Below are 21,211 nucleotides of genomic sequence, written 5' to 3' on the forward strand. Positions count from 1 at the left end.
GTGACCGAAATGAGATCGTACGTGAATACACTGGAAATAACCTGTAAAATCCAAACTTGTGACCTGAGGGAAAATTCGTTATTTGAGCACACGCAAATCTGTTACTTATCTATTTCACTTTTTCTCCACCTCATTACAATAAATTAGTAACATTCCTTTAACATACGTTTTATTTATTGTCTGAAGTTTTTCAAAGTGTTCAGTCTAAAAATCTTTGTATATTTTCTGTCCTCCTCCCTTTTCTGTGGTCTCTGATTCCGTGTCTCCTAAACATAATTAAATGCAGATTATGCCCTTTGTTCCCTAGTTTTCTCTCTGTTTTCTGATGAATTTAGATTCTTATATAAGTTACTCTTCTGTACTCATCTCGCGCACCCCACGACCACACCTACGGCTTTTTCCACTGAATATCGTTAACTTCAACGTATTCTGTCCATAACGAATATCACTGGCCGAGTAATAACTTTGAAGATCACATCACTTGAAGTATCGATTGGGATCTTAACCTTCTCTCCTTCTCACTAGTGTTCTGAGGCTGAGTGAAACCCACCCCAAAACCTCAAATCTGATTTTAAATCGTGCCAAATCTGGGAATCGCTCCTAGCAAAGAAGTTGTTTCACTAACCTTCAGGCTAAGTTGACGGACAATCTATTCGTATACAGAACACCCTGAACTTATGGCTGGAAGTATAAGCACATAGCTATTGTCCCAAGTTACTAATTACCGTACTGACCTTAGCATACCAGAAAGCGGGTCAAAAGCAACTAATTGTTAGCTGATAAATTCTTGTTGGTTAATTATCCTCTCCTTGGGTCATTATCATTTTGTTATTATGGCCTGAAAGTCAAAACTAAGCATTGCTATCCAGTTTTCTTAGACGATAAGAACAAAGAGAATAAGAAGATGAAGAAAGTGTAGTAGTTGATAAAGTATATAGTTAAGACTATCGATTATAGCAATGGCCTGCAAGTTAAAACTAAGCATTACTAAGCAGTTCTCTTAGAGCAGAAGAACGAGGAGAAGGAGATGAATAAGAATTGGTGACGTTATTAGATATATGCAGTAGATAGTTATCGATTTAATATCGTACGAAGTCTGACAGGTTTCCTGGCGGTAATGTACAAAAGGGCTAGGACTGGGAAGGGAACGACCGTGATCTCAGTTAAGGCACAGCTCCAGCATTTGCCCGGTGTGAAAATAAGAAACCTCGGAAAACCACAATCAGAGCTGCCGATAATTGGGTTCAAACTCCCGAATAAAAGCCAATATTTACACTGCCTGAATCTCTCAGCCAACTCGCTCGGCGATTAGTAGTAATAGTGCATCTTCAGACGTACATTAAGTGGGTAATATTCTCATTGTCAGTGTCATACGGTTCTTTGGCTTAATATTCAACAATCTGGCTCTCAGTTCAGCGGGCCTCAGGTTCGTTTCCACGCCGGGCAGGGGATTTTAACTGTGATAATTAATTCCTCTGTCTTGGAGACTCCATGTTCATGTTTGTGTCTCTCTTAATACATTTCTCTTCATCTACATACAACACACTACCAACCATTACAAAAACAGTGAGTACATCCCTCCCAGCAGAGTTGGTGTCAGGAAGGGCATCCTGCCATAAAACTGAACGAAATTGACACCATTGACAATCCCAATAAAGTGAAAAAAGCCAGGAAGAAGATAGTCTTGTCATTTCTAACTTTCGAATTCACTAAATGAAAGTAGGTGCCTGGTGCCTTACTTAACTGATTGCGGTGACACTCGATCTCGTAGTCTTAAACATAGAATGGTTTTCCGTGGTTTCCCATTTTCACACCAGGCAAATGATGGGGCTGTACCTTAATTAAGGCCACGGCCGCTTCCTTCCAACTCCTAAACCTTTCCTATCCCATCGTCGCCATAAGACCTATCTGTGTCGGCGCGACGTAAAGCCCCTAGCAAAAAAAAAACATAGAAGATGAGTATATCAACCAATAACGCTGTGCAGTCGGTAAAAAGATGCATGTACAATTCTACTTCTTCTACCGCTTTTCCCACATCTATGAGTCGCGGGTGTGACCTGTGTCGCACCTGTGCATTTGGCCCTGTTTTACGGCCGGATTCCCTTCCTGACGCCAACACTGTGTGAAGGGATTTAATCACCATTGCGTGTTGTTGCCGTGGTGGTTGGTAGTGTAGTGTACTGTGTGAATAAGAAGAGGAGAGTGTTAGGACAAACACAAACATCAAGACCCAAATCCAGAAGAATTAATCAGACACGATTATAATCCCCGACCCGGGAATCGAAGCCGGGACCCTCTGAACCGAAGGTCTGAACTCTGACCATTCAGCCAATGAAAACATCTCTTGAGGAAATTGCAGTAGTCGCTCGTGTGTTAAATCCGTTGGCATACGAAGAATATTTAAACAAAACTGTCATAAATGCAGCCCACTAAAAGCCTTGGACCGCCAAGACGACTGCTGACCAGTCAGATATCCTAAAGATGTGGGAGGAATCCTCAGCCTTTCTACTTAGCTCTCGTTACCGAACCTGCTAACTCTATTGCTAGATAGCTCCTCATCTGGTCCCACGAGTAGTAGGTCAAACCTCGATCTCTCGAATTACTTCAGGAGATCGATTTTATTTCGAGTTATCGAAATTTCGAGATGAAGAGAATACCATTTTTATGAATGTATAGCATATAATTGAATCATATGTATCTTCGGACTTATACTGAATACATTACATTTAACAGTATTTAAAAATATAAAAACTAACTCTATTTTACTGTATCACTTTAATAATAACCTTTCTTAAAGGAACTTTTCAGAAGACAGGTTACAGTAAGTTACTTACAGTAGTGAAACAGGAAACATACCTCGGTTAACCTCTGAGTGGTTTCCGACAAAAGAGTAGCGTTACAAAAAAATTTCAAAGTTTGGGCTGGGAGAATTGGGAGAAAGAAGAAGAGCTGCTCGACTAAGTGGTATGTTCCGAGCTGTCAGCGGAGAGATGGCGTGGAATGACATTAGTAGACCAATAAGTTTGAGTGGCGTCTTGCAAAGTTGGAAAGATCAAAATATGAAGATAATGTTGGAATTCAACAGGACAAATTGGGGCAAATATTCGTTCATAGGAAGGGGAGTAAGGAATTGGAATAACTTACCAAGGGAGATGTTCAATAAATTTCCAATTTCTTTGCAATCATTTAAGAAGGTTAGGAAAACAACAGATAGAGAATCTGCCATTTGGGCGACTGCCCTAAAGGCAGATCAGTATTGATTGATTGATTTATTGAGAACCACTTTCCATAAAAATCCGTTAGTCTCTTCTGTTTGTTACTATTAACCTTTCCTCCCTTCACTTTGAAACTTCTCAACAATACCACGTAGCCGTGTTTCGTAATTGGAGCTTGTCATCCGCGACGTAGGGTTTGCTTTCGTATGTGACCGGTAATTAATTCACACCCCAGAAACAGCAAGTCTTCGCCGATTTCCCGATCATTAGAAGTTTTTTTTATATTTTCAGTTCCTGTCATATTTGTTCCCATCATCACTGTAAAACTTTCTTTAATTGTTGACTGTTCTTCAGAATCAACAAATACCTTTTTGCAGCGTTAATGTTGCACAAATTTCGAGTTAGAGTACTTTTGGCTTCAAGAGAGGAAATGTCTGCTTTGATAAATCGAGAAATTCGTGTAACCGAATTTCGAGTAGTAGAGAAATAAATACACGTGAGGAATAGGACAAATACTGAAAATTCGACTAATGGAGGTACGAGATATCGAAGTTCGAGGTTTGAGATATCGAGATTCGAGGTTTGACAGGCCAAGAATCAATTCTGAGTCCTCCAGATAAGAGGATTTATAGTAACTCTACATCTCGACGCTGAGAAGGATTATTGTACTCAATGATTAATTTTTATTATCTGGACATACAGCACATGAGCCATGGATTTTCAGGGACTATTGAAATTACCAACTAATTCCTATTCAAGACGACTTCATGCTTTCCAGTTAAGGTAAATACTGGAAGACGATGACCTGTACTTATACTGTTATCTTACCAATCACATAAAATTCAAGACCGTTGTAACCATGGCCGAGAGCCAACCTGTTCCGAAATTATCTGCGGCTCGGATTTTACGTTGCAGACGTGACTCATAGTTGTAATGTAAATCAGGGAGTGTGGTACATTTAGCAATGCTTCAAAGCCACAGAACGTGCCGAAGAATTTCAGAAATTCACGAGGAACCCAACCTACGCATTAAGAAACGTAGTTTAATAATATATTGGTAGACTGACCTTACTGTAAGTTACTTTTCCATTGAATTGCCTAAGGTGTCACACATAACCGATACTTTTGTAACAGAAAGTGGGTGGTATGTTATTGCAAAATAATATATTCTTTTTCTACCGCCACTTTTACAATTCTCTGGAGGAGTCACTGTTGCGAACGATGAAGTATAAGTGAAACTGGCTCTGTTTTACGGCCGGAAGCCTTCCTGACGCAACCCCATGTGGAGGGATATAGGCCTGCTCACTATTGCTTGTTATTACGGTCGTTGGTAGGTTGGATGTGTTGACTGTAAATGAAGAAGTGCACATTGAGACACAACACTTATCTCTCTTGTCAGAGGAACTAACAGGACCCCGATCGGGCAGGAAATAGAACCCAGGACCCTCCGAGCTGGTAGCCGTGATGTTGAAAATTCAGTCTACGAGCTGGACTACTAAATGATAATGGTTGAAAATAGATGGAATGGCTTATGGCTTTTAGTGCCGGGAGTGTCCGAGGACATTGGGCTCCCCAGGTGCAGGTCTTTTGATTCGACTCCCGTAGGCGACCTGCGCGTCGTGATGGGGATGGAATGATGATGAAAACGACGTATACACCCAGCCCCTGTGCCAGAGAAATTAACCAATGGTGGTTAAAATTCCCGATCCTGCTGGGAATCGAATCCGGGACCCTATGAACAAAGGCCAGCACGCTAACCATTTAGCCATGGAGCCGGACATTGAAAATACATAAGAAAGAGTAAGAAATTTTCTGTGGCAATGTACTGGAGCGTAACGTCCATAAATATGGCAATGAGCAAGATTTCTGAGAATTTCACCCAAAGATTAGATTAGATTAGATTAGATGAGATTTGATTTGATTTGATTTGATTTGATTTGATTTGATTTGATTTGATTTGATTTGATTTGATTTGATTTGATTTGATTTGATTTGATTTGATTTGATTTGATTTGATTTGATTTGATTTGATTTGATTTGATTTGATTTGATTTGATTTGATTTGATTTGATTTGATTTGATTTGATTTGATTTGATTTGATTTGATTTGATTTGATTTGATTTGATTTGATTTGATTTGATTTGATTTGATTTGATTTGATTTGATTTGATTTGATTTGATTTGATTTGATTTGATTTGATTTGATTTGATTTGATTTGATTTGATTTGATTTGATTTGATTTGATTTGATTTGATTTGATACAAAAGCCGAACAATTTTCAATTCAGACAATGAGATTATAACAGTGAATCTTCAGTATACTGCGGACTTTTGTTGCTAAATTTGGGCTAGACACGATATTATTATTATTATTTGCTTGTGGTTTAACGTCGCACTAACACATCGAAGATTTTCGACGTCGTAAGGATGAGAAAGGGATAGACGACCTATCGGGTGAGCTGAGGACGCCTTTACCGCCTGGCTAGGGAGCCCCGAATAATAATAATAATAATAATAATAATAATAATAATAATAATAATAATAATAATAATAATAATAATAATAATAATAATAATAATAAATGCTAACCTCAGTTGAGGAGCTTCTTCTTTATCTGTTTATCCTCCAGGGTCGGTTTTTCCCTCGGAGTCAGCGAGGGATACCACCTCTACCGCCTCAATGGCAGTGTTCTGGAGCTTCAGACTCTGGGTCTGGAAATACAACTGGGGAGGATGACCAGTACCTCGCCCAGGTGGCCTCACCTGCTATGCTGAACAGGGGCCTTGCGGGAGGGGGGATGGGAGGGGGATGGGAGGGGGGATGGGAGGGTTGGAAGTTACAGACAAGGAAGAGAGAAGGAAGCGGTCTTGGCCTTAAGTTAGGTACCATCCCGGCATTTGCCTAGAGAAAAAGTGTGAAACCACGGAAAACTACTTCGATGGTGGCTGAGGTGGGAATCGAACCCACCTCTACTCCGTTGACCTCCCAAGGCTGAGTTGACCCCGTTCAAACCCTCGTACCACTTTTCAAATTTCGTGGCAGAGCCGGGATTCGAACCCGGGCCTCGGGGGGTGGCAGCAAATCACACTAACCACTACAAGTTGAGGAGCTAATAAGCGATATGAATGATGGTGATTGAAAATATGTAAGGAAGTGGAAGGGATCTGTTGTGGCCTAAGAATACGAACTGTCGGGGCAATTGCCTGGGAAACCACAGTGAAACATTCTCAGGATAGCTTTCGGCGGGGTTCAAAATTGTAGAGTGATTGCAAGCGAGGCCCCTCCTATCGGTAGTAATAATACGGCCTCAGCTGCCGATTTCAAGACCTTATGAAATACTGGTATCCAGGCGGCATGCCTAAAAATTTCGACATTCCCATTGTGCTTCTAAACAGCAAAAGGAGCGGAAATCTTCTAGATGGATACTATGGCTGAGTTAATTTAATTTTTTTGGGTGACACTAAGTAGTCCACCGGAAATCATTAACATGTCAACAAGAAGGACGTGGAGGGTCCAGATTTTAGACCATTCTTTAAAAATAGGAGGGTTCGAACCCATGGACGTAGGATTATGAGACCAATACTGCACTAGTTTATTCACTAACGAAAGCTTTTTGCTCTGTATACGTGAGAATAAATATTTTGTGCCAGGGAGTATAATTCATGTTTTATCGGGTCCTCACAGTACAAACATCCGGCTCCATGGCTAAGTGGATAGCGTGCTGACCTTTGGTCCAGAGGGTCCTGGGTTCGATTCCCAGCCGGGTAGGGTATTCTAACCTTAATTGGTTAATTCCAATGGCTCGGTGGCCGAGTGTGTGTGGCATTTTCAGCATTAGAAATCATCCTATGTAGGATCCTCATTTTCACAGACATGCAGGTCGCCCAATAGGCCGTCTACGAGAAAAAGACCAGCACCAGGGCTCTCCGGAGGCCATACGCCATTGTTATTATTCTAGTGCAAATGGATTATTTAAATTTTGAACAGTTAACAAAAGAAAACTATTATTAAAAAACAAGAAAATACATTTTCTGAAATATTTTGATGTGGGCCTATTCATTTCAAACCCTCTGCAACGAATATTGACTCTGTTTAAAAAATTCTCAGGGCGTATTTAGCGGCGCAACGTACTAAAGACGACTTCGCTAGGTTGACCGTAAGTGCAGAATCCCCACTGTCTGTCTCACTCTCTCCGCCTGTCTCCCCCTTCCTCACTTGCTCCGTTGTGCTCCACGATCCGAGCAGAGTTGAGCAGAAATTACCCGAGTCACCCCGAGATAAAATGTTGGTCCGAACAGAGCCGAGTCAGAACGATGCACTGTGCATAGAACCTCTGCACCTCCGTTTGCACACGTGACATTTTGGGTGTTTGAGAGGTCTTGACTTGTGCACTATGTATCCCTAGCACGAAAGAAATATTCCCTTAACTCATCATGTATAATTTGTTATGTCTCTTTGTAGTTTCGACTTAATCAATTTTTGTGGATAAAATTTAAAATAGTTCGATATCTCACCTCACTGCCATTTTATCATCTGCTGAACTTAGCCAATCGTTTCGTGAGTGTGCTACGAGAGGTGGTGCCGCTAAATGTACCCATGGCTGAAGATTGGCTTGAGAAATAAGTATCAAACACAAACACACCGCGGCTTCCAGTCAGTGTCACCGTAGCGTATATGCTATGGTGCGATCATGTCAGTTTGGAGGTCTGTGTTCAAATCCGTTCCCTGGTTTAGTTCACGTCTTCTATTCGTACTCTCAAGCCGGTCTTAAGACACGGGCAGGTTTAGTAACACTGCCCCGCAAAGCCCATTTGAATTCATCCGCGAAGTGATCTGATAGACTAATTTCAGCAGCTAATAATATAGAAAAGGTAAGAGATATCGAATTACTGTTTCCAAATTAATTATCAGTATGAACAACCCTCTAACACTCGCATGCATGGTTCACGTTCTTTCCAATCACCTGTATATTGAACGAATAAACAACTTCCCACAATTACGGGTTGTCACAATAGAAAATATATTGCATATCACGGTATATACATTTTTACCTTGCAGAAATATAGCGGAATTAATAATAATAATTTCGTGTGGCTATTACTCTTTTTCTGCTAGTTGTTTTACGTCTCACCGACACAGATAGGTCTTATGGCGACGATGGGACTGGGAAGGAAGCGACCGTAGCCTTAATTAAGGTACAGCCCCAGCATTTGCCTGGTGTGAAAATGGGAAACTACGGAAAACCATTTTCAGGGGCTGCCGACAGTGGGGTTCGAACCTACTATCTCCCGAATACTGGACACTGGCCGCACTTAAGCGACTGCAGCTATCGAGCTCGGTGTGGCTATTTCTAGCCGAGTGCAGTCCTTGTAAGGAAGACCCTCCGATGAGAGTGGGCGGCACCTGCCATGCGTAGGTAACTGCGCGTTGTTGTAGTGGAGGAGAGTGTTATGTGTGGTGTGTGAGATGTAGGGAGTTTGGGGACAGCAAAAACACCCAGCCCCCGAGCCATTGGAACTAACCAATGAAGGTTAAAATCCCCGACCCGGCCTGGAATCGAACCCGCGACCCTCTGAACTGAAGTCCAGTACGCTGACCATTCAGACAACGAGTCGGACAAATGTAGGGGTTGTACGGTTTTTAAATTATGGAGGTCTGTATAAATGGAATCTCTGTATGTTTACAGATTCACACATTGTGATGGTAACTACACTTACAATTCTGTTCGTAGAATTTCATGAACAAGGCAGGTATTGTGCCGAAAATCTCTATATCATACAGATGGTACCTTTTTTTTGTAGAACGGTATGGTGGGCGTAAATGTTCTTCTCAAGGTGAACTTCAATAGGCTGGGCGACGTGGTGTTCAAATCGGATAATTGGATCGACAATGAATCCTTTCTTCTTTAGGAGCAATTATGTCAATTCATCTTGTACTCCCTGTCATAGACAAACCTTGGACTTTTTCATGCACTCGGAAGTGTTAACTGCTGAGTTCTTCTGCAATCAAAGATCTTATCTTGTGATTACATGAGTTTCTCAGTACTTCGCCGTATAGGGAAGAACCCAGAACGTGAGTCAGTGTTTCTTTCTCTGTGGCGCATCTGCGACAAAGGTTTCCGTCCTGAGTTCTACCCGGAACAGTTCATACCGTAGAAACGTATGATGTCATCTTGATTACCCCCCGCCATTCGCTACAAGAAAGTCCTTGGTGATTCCTAATGCAGTTGTTGGCTGAAGGGTAATCTTTATAGAACCCTACCCCCATCCACTTGTGAGGTAAAGATGACCAAATTGCCATTTCATGACTTCTTAGTCCTTGGTGGATTTTTGTTGGATACGGAAGGTAGCTGCCTGTTTTTTTGTTTTTGTTTTTGTTTTTGTTTTTTTGCTTTACGTCGCACCGACACAGATAGGTCTTATGGCGACGATGGGATGGGAAAGGCCTAGGAGTGGGAAGGAAGCGGCCGTGGCCTTAATTAAGGTACAGCCCCAGCATTTGCCTGGTGTGAAAATGGGAAACCACGGAAAACCATCTTCAGGGCTGCCGACAGTGGGGCTCGAACCCACGATCTCCCGGATGCAAGCTCACAGCCACGCGCCTCTACACGCACGGCCAACTCGCCCGGTACTGCTGCCTGTTTTAAAGAATATGTTAATGTCTATGATGTTGAGGATGACATGATTCTTTCCTTAATGAACATCATCAGATTATATCGAAAGACACACCTAAAAAAGGAATTGATGAATATTATAGGCATTTACAAAAATTAAGAAATTGGAAGAATGTCTGATACGATCAGCAAGAGGAGAGTTAAGTTCTTTGCTAATATAATGAAGATGGATATTTCCAGGCAACAAATTTTTAATCATATTTACAAGAGTAAGAGTTGAGAATAATCATCATCATCATCATCTGTTTACCCTCCAGGTTTGGTTTTTCCCTCGGACTTAGCGAGGGATCCCACCTCCACCGCCTCAAGGGCAGTGTCGTGGAGCTTCAGACTCTTGGTCGGGGATACAAATGGGGAGTATGACCAGTACCTCGCCCAGGTGGCCTCACCTGCTATGCTGAACAGGGGCCTTGTGGAGGGATGGGAAGATTGGAAGGGATACGCAAGGAAGAGGGAAGGAAGCGGCCGTGGCCTTAAGTTAGGTACCATCCCGTCATTCGCCTGGAGGAGAAGTGGGAAACCACGGAAAACCACTTCCAGGATGGCTGAGGTGGGAATCGAACCCACCTCTACTCAGTTGACCTCCCGAGGCTGAGTGGACCCCGTTCCAGCCCTCGTACCACTTTTCAAATTTCGTGGCAGAGCCGGGAATCGAACCCGGGCCTCCGGGGGTGGCAGCTAATCACGCTAACCACTACACCACAGAGGCGGACGTTGAGAATAATACCGTTCCTTATGCAGCCAGTCCCTGCTATGGACGGTGTGAACATTTCGCTCAAAGTATCAGTTGGTGCGTGCATTCCAGTGCGTTTAGCAAACTGATAACACAGGACAGAACAGCTTTTAGGGGACTGATACAAAATTTAAGGGTTTCCGTGTCAAAAAGAAGGAATGGAATAACTTCTGGATGGGAAAGAAGAGGAAATAGTACAGTGAAATAATGAAGAACTATTAGAAAACAAGAAAGGAAGCAGGGAACGAACGACCGAAATCGATGAAAGAAGTAAAAACAAGTGGAAGCAGATTTACGATATATTAGAATTCTATAAACACCTCCCCAATTTGTTGAAATATCTGAATTTATCATAATGATGCACTCCTCTTCCTCTTTCCTGTAACTAAAATGTTTCCTCTTTTAGGTATTTTTAAATGTTATTAATCCTGGGTTCGTTTTGACAATTCGCAAGATTCATAAAAATATATATCATTTTGTACTATTCAAAAAATGCAATCTTAGAAGATTAAGTAAGAGTTGTAAAATGCCCCGTATCTTGCATTGACTACTATGTACAGTATAACATTACCTCCAGCAAGCCTTTTCTGTGATTCCACTTCTTTACACATATCATTTATATACATAAGGAAACATAAATGTCCAAAAGCCCCCCTCCCCACTAAATTACCACATGATCAGATGATGCCTCACCTACTCTAATAATCTGAGGTTTGTTTTCTAGAAATTTAGCCACCCGGTCAGTTACGTATATTGTGTATTCCAATAGCCCTCATTTTTGTCAATAATATTCCACGATCGAACCTGTCAAAGGCCCAGGATAGTTCAGTAACGATTCGGGCCATTTGACTTCCCGACACCGAGTCAGCTGTAGGTTTTCATATGGGAGATAGTGGGTGCGAACCCCACTGTCGGTAGCCCTGAAGAGGATTTTACGGGAATTCCCATTTTAACACCAGGAAAATACTGGGTCTGTACTTAAATGAAGGACACGGCCACTTCCTTCCCACTCCTAGAACTTTACTGCCCCATCATGGCCATAAAACTATTTGTGCGACGTAAAGCCAGGGCCTACCGTTGAAATGTATTGCAACACAACAGAGGATATTTTGTGCAAATAAGTTACATTAACGCAGGGATTGCATTGCTTTATCCCTACTTCTACGTTTCTAGGCCATTGAAAATGAAGAAGGAATACGCGACATGTGTAATGTTTGAGTCATCTCCACGGATTAGGCAATGCAAGATGAGGGGAAAATTTAAGTGAAACTATTACAGCCTCGTCAGTATTGAATACCATTGTGACTGCAGTCTATTGATACAGCATTTCTTTCTCAAGTTGAAAAATACACTTGAAAATTATTTATTATAATGCTTCTCGTTAAAGGAAAATTTCTGTTAAGGATGGTTTCAGTGAAGGAGCTGCGAAGATGAGCTAATAAAGGTGTAGTCAGCTGACAAGAAAGGGCGTAGATTTGGTATACTATCAGCAATGCAACAATTGAGAAGTTTAATTCCAAACGGTACCAAGTGCAAGAAATTCAAAAGTAACATGATGATGGAAAATATACGTTGGCAGGAATCTCCATAACATAAAAGAAAAACAAATCATCGAAACGGCCCGAATCCGTGTCAAACACAGTGTTTAAAATCACTTTTCATGCCAATAAGTGTGCAAAACGTAAGGGGGAGGGGTTGGGGGAAGTTGATTAAAATATAAAGTATCCATGCAGCCAATGAGGAGCCATTTCTGGAGCAGGTGATCAGAATAAACAGAACACTTTGTTTAAGTTACGTTGTAGTGCTAAGAGATTGCATATAAATTATGTAACTAATCTGTGCCATCTCTGTAAATAACTTAATTTTTGTTACAGTACATATATATAGTCAGTTTTCTAATGACTGCAGTGACATTATTGACTTTCAGATGGAAGTATTTAGAATTTCAGTGCCAAAAACTACCAAATCTATCTTCTTTCCTTGAATATTTTATAAATCCCAAAAGTTTTAACAGAAATACTTTGTTTGGTAATGCGTTTGTTCTATCTGAACATAATAAAAGCTCTAAAACGGAGTTTTCATTCGGAGCGCTGTTCTTCTCTCCTGTAAACTTGGATTTGGTACAATTTGCAGAAAAGCTTCTCAATTCAGATTCGAAATGACCACTTCTGAAGTGACGCATGACCCTATGGTTCGCTCAGCCCCTACACGAGTATCTGGTTAAAATATAAATTAATTTATATTTGTTCCAGTCTATGCTAAACTGCAATATTACAGTTTTAGCTGAGTTCATGGAGGGTCTGATAAACTCGATGTATAGTAAAGACTCTGTATTTGCTGGTAAGAGCTAGTGTTTTCACTACACTGCATCTTCAGGTGTGGAAGAGAACAAGTTTGTTACTTTCATTGACCTCTGTGTCATCCTTAAATTTACCAAAATGGAAGTAAATGAGCGATGTTAGTAACACCGTTCGTTACGAAGCCAATTCCTGCTATGGATGGAGTGAAATCGATGCTCAAAATGTCAGTTGGTAAGAACATTGCAGTGCGTTTGACAGACGGATATGTAATAGAAACTCCTGATCCGGTGAGGAAAGCAACGGGTAACTAGCATTACTCCTTATTTTAATTGCAAGCCTCTTCAGTGAGGCCTAGACGATCTATGGCAGCTGATGGCGGAGCTATTGAGAATCCAACCAGCCTCCGGGATGAGTACTCAACATAGTATATGCATAGTTAAAAAGAGAAACACATGTTTCCTTTCTTGTTCTTTTCCTACTGATGCTTTCTTCTAACAGGAGGTTACCAATCTTTTTTATTTTTATTTTTTTACAAGTTGCTTTACGTCGCACCGACACAGGCAGGTCTTACGGCGACGATGGGACAGGAAGGAGCTAGGAGTGGGAAGGAAGCGGCCGTGGCCATGATTAAGGTACAGCACCAGCATTTGCCTGGTGTGAAAATGGTAAACCACGCAAAACCATCTTCAGGGCTGCCGACAGTGGGGTTTGAACCCACTATTTCCCGAATATTGGATACTGGCCGCAATTAAGCGACTGCAGCTATCGAGCGCGGTCGGTACCGATCGTTATAGAGTAGTTATTCCTATTGCGTACTTCACATTTATTGGTTGCCGTACCGTGGATAATACTCTCTGTCCAATCCACGTTTGCTTCCTCTCTTCTTTTCTATGATCAGTTGTCATCATCATCATCATCTGTTTACCCTCCAGGATCGGCTTTTCCCTCGGACACAGCGAGGGATCCCACCTCTACCGCCTCAAGGGCAGTGTCCTGGAGCTTCAGACTCTTGGTCGGGGATACAGCTGGGGAGAATGACCAGTAATTCGCCTTGTGGAGGGATGGGAAGATGGGAAGGGATAGGCAAGGAAGAGGGAAGGAAGCGGCCATGGCCTTAAGTTAGGTACCATCCCGGCATTCGCCTGGAGGAGAAGTGGGAAACTACGGAAAACCACTTCCAGGATGGCTGAGGTGGGAATCGAACCCACCTCTACTCAGTTGACCTCCCGAGGTTGAGTGGACCCCGTTACAGCCCTCGTACCACTTTTCAAATTTCGTGGCAGAGCCGGGAATCGAACCCGGGCCTCCGGGGGTGGCAGCTAATCATGCTAACCACTACACCACAGAGGCGGACTATGATCAGTTGTACCTGGCTGTATTCATGACCTTGGACGGTGTGATTAAATTAGAATGATTTCCTGCGTTTTCGGGGGTTTACATGATTTCCCAGCACAACGAAGTATCCTCTCACGGCCTACGAGATTACTTTTGTTTGCTTGCTACTTGTTTAAGGTCGCACTAACACATCGAAGGTTTTCAACGACGGAATGATGGGAAAGGGCTAGGATTGGTAAGTTCGTAGCCGTGGCTTTAATTATGGTAACCTGCAGCCCCAGTATTTGCCTGGTGAAAATGGGAAACCGCGGAAAAGCACTATCTCTCAAATTCAGTCTCACAGTTCAGTGCAGACACCACTCTTATATGAGGAATGTCTGTTCAAACTGTGCTATTACCACTTCAAATATATTTTTAGTATTTCGTACACATGCATTACAGTAGTAGAATACTATCGAATGCCTTGAGCTATCTAGACCAAAAGATGTAACATTTCTTTGAGTTTTCCCGCAACTTTCCTACAGTGGAAATAGCGCCTCAACAGACCCTTTTTCGTATTATTTTTTGTAGACGTATACAGCATATTCTAAAAACACAGGTGGCAGATTCGCTAACGATTGTCTGCCTAGTCTTTTCTATGATTTCAAAAACTAGGAGATTTTCATAATATTTCCCTTCATAAATTAAGGTAAATCCGGGACAGATGCCGCCCCGGTAGAGATGCCGCGTACACTGTACGTTACAGCTAGATGGCAATATGTGTGGTTTTTCAGTTTCTAAGGAAGAACTACTGTCTGCGAGTGTGACGAAATTTGCTCGTATATTACGCTAATTATAGCCGATATCTTGAGGCGAGTACACGTTTCCTCCTGACAAAGTTTTTCCGTGTGTTAATTTATTGTATATTAAGTTGGCTTCAAATGCTTAAATCAGACGTTTTTAGTACAGTAGACGTCAGAAGCATAACTGTAGTTGAGAGTAAGCTAATTTTGGGCCATGATAGCCTTGAGGTATGACAACAGGAGGGTGCGGCGTCGCTCCCTGATAGTTGGGAGAGTTGCCGCACAACAATCCGGATGAGATGCCTCATTGCTATCAGATTCTACAAGCGATCTGGAAACATTCAATACTATTCAGAGTGTACCGGTATTTTATTCGAATATTTTATCGTCTCACAATTTTTAATATACATACTCTATCTTACTGATTTCATTGGTAACATTATTTTATTATATAAAATTATATTATTTTCAGAAATAAAAATTTGCGACATGCCTGCTCAGTATAAAAGTAAGGGCACTGTTAAAAGACCTCAATAGACAGAGGAAAATTTAAGAGAGGCTGTTAAAAGACTGAAAGCCAAGGAAATACTGATCAGGGAGGCAGAATCATACTACAGAATAATGACGGAACGAACACTGAAACTTAGAATGCAGTCAGGAAATCTGGGAAAAGGCTCTCTGGGTCCAGCAGGTGTAGCTACTTCAATAATCACCGAAGTCAAACTGATATTCAAAAAGGGATGACTGTATCTAGTGTTTGAATTACAAACAGTGGCTGCATGAATCTTGCTCCACATATAACGACTGTTGCAGCAAGATTGCTAGAGAACAAAGTTTTAAGAAACAATCTGTAAAAACTTGTACGAGGATCAGTTTTTGATTCAAGAATCCTGCCTTAGACATGTTTTCAAATTACTTTGTCAGGACAGAATTATATTCATTATGATTTTGATGTTTCCTTTATATAACACGACGGCCCCGTGGTGTAGGGATAGCGTGCCTGCCTCTCACCCGGAGGCCCCGGGTTCGATTTCCGGCCAGGTAAGGGAATTTTCTCTTGACCTGAGGGCTGGTTCGAGGTCCACTCAGTCTACGTGATTAGAATTGAGTTATCTGACGGTGAGATGGTGGCCCCGGTCTCGGAAGCCCAGAATAACGGCCGAGAGGATGCGTCGTGCTGACCACAGGCTCCTCGTAATCTGCAGGCCTTCGGGCTGAGCAGCGGTCGCTGGGCAGGCCTGAGCCCTTTCAAGGGCCTTACGTGCCGTGCGGTTTTATATAACACAGTGAAGAATCCATTGCACATGCACATTCATAGTAAATCGAAATTTATGATTAATTTAATGTTGTAAATCATCAGATAGATTCTTTTACCATTGAATGATTATATTATGTGGATATAATTGTCTTGTAGTACGTTCTAGTGTTCGGTTATATTAAAGTTGAAGAAATCGGCTTAAATTTGATTTTGTCATTAATTATTTTACTTGCGGCATCTCTCCCGAGCAAAGTCGGCATCTATACCGGGATCCAGGGAGAGACGCCGCAGATGCAACAATTCCTTAGTACCCTCCTTTCTCCCATTTACTTTCAGTTGCCAATATTTTGTTCATCCCTGATCAAATGTACATGTTTTCAAATAATGCTCGATGAATTTGCAACGATTTTTAAAGTAAATATACCGAGATATAACAAAAGACATAAAAAGTGTGGCAACTCTCCCGGAATTACCCTATTCTAATCCGTAATTCGTCTTACCACAAGTGCATATTTGCAGCAAATTTTCCTCTTTAATTTCGACTTGAACTTCATATTATAATGTTTCCTACCTTTAGAAGCTCCACCTAAGCTTCTACTAATGTTATTCCATCTCTCCGCTGACAGATCAGAACATACTGCTGGGTCGAGCACCTAGTCTCCTTGCTCCAAAGTCTTCCCAGTCCAAAGCTTGCAAAGTTTTCGCAACACTACTCTTTTGTTGGAAATCACAAACAAATCGTGCTGCTTTCCTTTTGATTTTACTAGTTCTCGTTGTATCAAGTAATCCTGGTTTCGCTCCCGTACACTGGAACCGTGCTCTAATTAGTGTCCTACCAGAGACGTAGATGCCCTCTCCTTTACATCCTTACTATAATCCCGAAAGGCTCTCATAACCATGTGAAGAGATATGTAACCTTTATTTACAAACTCCTTTATATGATTATCCCAATGAAGATCTTTCCTAATATTAACACTTAGGAACTTAGAGTGAGTGATCTCCGTGAGGTTCTATGAATCCATCAATACAATAATTAAAACTAAGAGGACCTTTCCTATTGGTGAAACTTACAACTTGACAAGGGGCGTACGCAATTTTTCTCGGAGGAGGGGGATACTTAATATTAAAATTTGATGACTTCCATAAAATAATGTTGGGTGCATATTGTGAAATTAGGAACACTAAATTAAAACATTTTAAACAACTCAATTATTTAATTAAGAGACATTTGTATTCGTGTTCATGATTACAATAGTAGACGTCCCCTGTTTTTTTTTTTTGGCCAGTTCCTGAATTATATTTTCTACTACCTCATGTTTTTATTCGTGTATATTCAAAAGAACTAACACAATAAATCTTTCCTGTGCAGTCATATTCTGAAAATAACATTTTAAATATTTTAGGAATTTAAAAATTGCGCGCTGGTGTGGCAGTGTTAAGTAGAAAGACAGCAAACAGTGTCAGTACTCGATGTATTGTTGGGAACGTATCACTGTCGTAAAATGTTTAATGCACATGTGAATTCCATTGGTTAAGGATGATTGTTTTTAGAAAACAACGTATATATAAAATTTTACATTTAATAATGGAAGCATAAACACATTGTTGACAAATATCTAGTTCAATTTAAAAGCAAAACCATGAGTTAAAATCTTCATTTACATGGTTGTCAAAATTTGGTGGGCGCGGGGGGTGGGATTTATTCACCAAATCGCACCCCTTTGCGTACGCCCCTGAACCTGACTTTCAATACCGTTTACCATCAAACCATTGTCTGCTGTCCATCTCACAACAACATCGAAGTCAGTGTGTAAAATCTGAATTAGCGTACTGTACGTCTACTGTATGTTTATACGTTATAATTTTCAACTATCAAGACAGTTTCCCATTTGATGCGGTCATACTGTAAAGCTATCCCCGTTGTGGAATTATCTTTTCTTTACATATTCTGTAAAAGTGATTTCTAAAGGACATAGTTCCTCAGAAACATCGGAGTACACTGAATCTTTATGTAATATTTCTCATAAAATCTATTTTATTCACAACTCAGCATACATATGTAAACATAGTGCTTTATTACGCTGTATTTCACATAAGATGTCAGTCAACACGTTGTAACAGCTACCAAATGCAACATGCAACTCATCTATCTTTAATTTATATTTCTAGTGAAGTGACGTTATCAACAATCTATAGTAATAGTTTAGTGCTGAGCAGTAAACACTCGTTATACTTTAGACCTATTAAAATTTTGTACAACCTCGAGCTGGGTGTGTAAGCAGTTGTCATGTTCTGTTGTGTAATTACGTACGACAGATGCAAGAATTCGACAACATAAAACTTATTACAATACTTTTTAATTGGACGGGGCTGCCTGGCCGAAGCGTGAAGGCCTGCTCAGTTCGCCCTGAACGACGTAGAAAAATTTAAGAAACGAGATTTCCACTTTTGGAGGTGTGCATGGCCTTAAGGTTCACTCAGCCTACACCAAAAATGAGTACCAGGTTAGTTCTTAGGGGCAAAGGCAGTGGGGCGTAGAGCTAACCACTCTGCCCAATGAAGTGCCGAGGTTACGGATAGTGGAACCCTTTACCTTCCACCTCCCAAGGGTCTTAATGGCCTGTACAGAGATTAAAGCATGATATGGCGTATGGCTTTTAGTGCCGGGAGTGTCCGAGGACAAGTTCGGCTCGCCAGATGCAGGTATTTTGAGTTGACGACCGGAGGCGACCTGCGCGTCATGATGAGGATGAAATGATGATAAGGACGATACGTAAACCCAGCCCCCGTGCGAGTGAAATTAATCAATTAAGGTTGAAATTCCCGACCCTGCCGGGAATCGAACCCGGAACCCCTGTGACCAAAGGCCAGCACGCTAACCATTTAGCCATGGAGCCGGACTGTACAGAGATGACTTTATATGGACAAATATAGTTTGATTATATAAGTACATAATGGATGGCCGGTGGTCACAGAGTTGGCTTCGGCCTACAATTGGCGACGACAAAAGCGAGTTATATTTGTATAATCTGCCGCTTCTAGTGCGGCATTAAAGAAATCTCTGGGGTCCCTGAACTGGAGCTCAAATGGCACTGTTCAACAGTATGTCTGCCTTAGCAAGCTATATTTATGGTACACGATGTGGAAGACACATTTCGCCACTTATGAAGTATGTCATCTTTAGTTCTTATTCTGTAGAGTATCGAACACGTCCTTGGAGGTAGATTAAGTTCGTATGAGTTTACTGACGGCCAGGAAACTATGGAGGTATGGTGAGGTGTAACTACGCTACTCTTACAACTATGCTGATGAAGGTTGAAATAATGCTACACAACGCGCTAGCTGTTTTGAGCAAAGGATGTCAGGACTAGAGCCTTTTGTTCTGCGATGTCATGTAACCTCTAGTGAAGCCTGCTGTAGGTCTTTCTTACTGATGCCAATGGGTAAACTTCGCGATTATATGTGTGGGATGAAAATTAGGTGGGGAGAGGGTGAAACCCAGTGTTGGCCCATAGCCAGCTCCTGTCAAATAAGACCAAGAGGTCTGTTGAAGCCTGCACGTCTCTATCCGACAGACACATCACCATCATCAGCGCCATATGCCCTCTATCCTTATGAAAACTGCCGAGAAGGTTGGAACTGAACTCAGGCTTTGGCACGCAGTCTGGAGATTGGAAATTGTCTGCCACTATCTCTCTTACCCTGCCAGCCAGTACTTTTAAAGTGCAAGTTTTTCCACCAACGGGCTTCGAACCAGGTAACTACAGTGTAACATTATAGGCCTTAACGATCCTGGCTACCAGGCGGGCTACGGAGCCTACTAATTCCAGGGCAAATAATCTCCAAACACACTACTTCACTATAGCTACTAGAGCTGACAAGGGTTCTTGTAAGAGCTAAAAATCTAAAAATCTCGGACCCAGTACCGGTACACGGAGCTTACAAATTAACACAGAGAGAGCATGAATACTTCGAAATTCGAGTACTTACGCATCATTGTTAATCAACAAGATTATACGTAGTAGAGTCATTAAGTTCTGAGACTGACCGCATGATGGTGCTATGGTGCACTATAGCGCAGAGGTGGCGCCGTGGTATGGTACCATGTCAGTTAGTCTCTCGGCCCTGCAAGAGACAGTTGAGTGCATGCACTGAAAGCAGACGTACGGTCGTTGTTTTGACAGTGATTTGAATGCACTTGTCACAGTTTGCGCAACGGGCAAACATCAAGTTCTGCCTGTAATTAGGCAAAACCGCTGCCGAAACGTTTGAAATGATACTGCAGGGAGTTGCAGTGTTATGTTGAGGTGGTGCCGACGTATTGTGTAAGGACGGGACAGTTTGGAGGATGTGCGTACTGGTCGGCCACAAACAGCTCGAACAGAACGCAACGTGGTGCGTGCTAACCACTCCCAATCGGCAGACGATCTCGCAGCAACAATAGGGCTCAGCCATGGTACTTCCCACAAAATTCTGACGGATGACCTCCACACGTCTCGTGTTACCCAGCACAGTATGCCACGAATCTTGTCGCAAGACAAACGTGATGATCGCATGACGATTTGTGGTGACCTCATCAGTAGTCCTGACGATGATCCGATATTTCTGAACCTGTTAATAACTGGAGACGAAACATGGTGTTTCCCTTCAACGTTGCTTCCAGAAGCTATACCAATGTTCGCAAACGTGCATGACGGCCAACGACGACTATTTTGAGGGTGGGTGTGGTTCCTTGTAGGTGTACGCCGTGTAATGCGGCATCGTGTGCAACACACAATCCTGTGGGTGCCTATCCACCAGGCATCAAGTCACAGAACTTAATGTATATTAATATTGGCAGTACACATAGGGAAGAGAGAAATCTGTACTCTCGACAATGTTATTCCCGTCGTATGATTCAGTTCACTATCCCACT

The sequence above is a fragment of the Anabrus simplex genome, chromosome 1, assembly GCF_040414725.1.
Source record: "Anabrus simplex isolate iqAnaSimp1 chromosome 1, ASM4041472v1, whole genome shotgun sequence".
Lineage (NCBI taxonomy): Eukaryota > Metazoa > Arthropoda > Insecta > Orthoptera > Tettigoniidae > Anabrus > Anabrus simplex.